The following is a 1,582-nucleotide window of genomic DNA, read 5'->3' on the forward strand; positions in this document are numbered from 1 at the left end:
TCACATTGGGGCTGCGGGCTCGCCTAGCCGAGCAAGGGCTCAACATAGCGCCTTACGTCCCTCTCCACCAAAATCAGAGTCCATGCTCCAAATTGTAAATGTCGAGCCCCTGCTCCCAGGCCAAAGGTGCCAGCCCCAAAACGCATGCCTGCCCTCAAACCTCCCTCAGCGGCCCTCGCACAGAGCCACTCACATTGGGGCTGCGGGCTCGCCTGTCCGAGCAAGGGCTCAACATAGATCCTTACGTCCCTCTCCACCAAAATCAGCGTCAACGCTCAAAACTCTAAACGTCCAGCCCTAGCTCCCAGGCCAAAGGTGCCAGCCCCAAAACGCATGCCTGCCCTCAAACCTCCCTCAGCGGCCCTCGCACAGACCCACTCACATTGGGGCTGCGGGCTCGCCTAGCTGCGCAAGGGCTCAACATAGAGCCTTACGTCCCTCTCCACCAAAATCAGCGTCCACGCTCAAAACTCTAAACGTCCAGCCCTAGCTCCCAGGCCAAAGGTGCCAGCCCCAAAACGCATGCCTGCCCTCAAACCTCCCTCAGCGGCCCTCGCACAGACCCACTCACATTGGGGCTGCGGGCTCGCCTAGCCGAGCAAGGGCTCAACATAGAGCCTTACATCCCTCTCCACCAAAATCAGCGTCCACGCTCAAAACTCTAAACGTCCAGCCCTAGCTCCCACGCCAAAGGTGCCAGCCCCAAAACGCATGCCTGCCCTCAAACCTCCCTCAGCGGCCCTCGCACAGACCCACTCACATTGGGGCTGCGGGCTCGCCTGTCCGAGCAAGGGCTCAACATAGAGCTTACGTCCCTCTCCACCAAAATCAGCGTCCACGCTCAAAACTCTGAACGTCCAGCCCTAGCTCCCACGCCAAAGGTGCCAGCCCCAAAACGCATGCCTGCCCTCAACCCTCCCTCAGCGGCCCTCGCACAGACCCACTCACATTGGGGCTGCGGGCTCGCCTAGCCGAGCAAGGGCTCAACATAGAGCCTTACGTCCCTCTCCACCAAAATCAGCGTCCACGCTCAAAACTCTAAACGTCCAGCCCTAGCTCCCAGGCCAAAGGTGCCAGCCCCAAAACGCATGCCTGCCCTCAAACCTCCCTCAGCGGCCCTCGCACAGACCCACTCACATTGGGGCTGCGGGCTCGCCTGTCCGAGCAAGGGCTCAACATAGAGCCTTACGTCCCTCTCCACCAAAATCAGCGTCCACGCTCAAAACTCTAAACGTCCAGCCCTAGCTCCCACGCCAAAGGTGCCAGCCCCAAAACGCATGCCTGCCCTCAAACCTCCCTCAGCGGCCCTCGCACAGACCCACTCACATTGGGGCTGCGGGCTCCCCTGTCCGAGCAAGGGCTCAACATAGAGCCTTACGTCCCTCTCCACCAAAATCAGCGTCCACGCTCAAAACTCTAACGTCCAGCCCTAGCTCCCACGCCAAAGGTGCCAGCCCCAAAACGCATGCCTGCCCTCAAACCTCCCTCAGCAGCCCTCGCACAGACCCACTCACATTGGGGCTGCGGGCTCGCCTAGCCGAGCAAGGGCTCAACATAGAGCCTTACGTCCCTCTCCACCAAA

Source organism: Grus americana, chromosome 28, assembly GCF_028858705.1.
Source record: "Grus americana isolate bGruAme1 chromosome 28, bGruAme1.mat, whole genome shotgun sequence".
NCBI lineage: Eukaryota > Metazoa > Chordata > Aves > Gruiformes > Gruidae > Grus > Grus americana.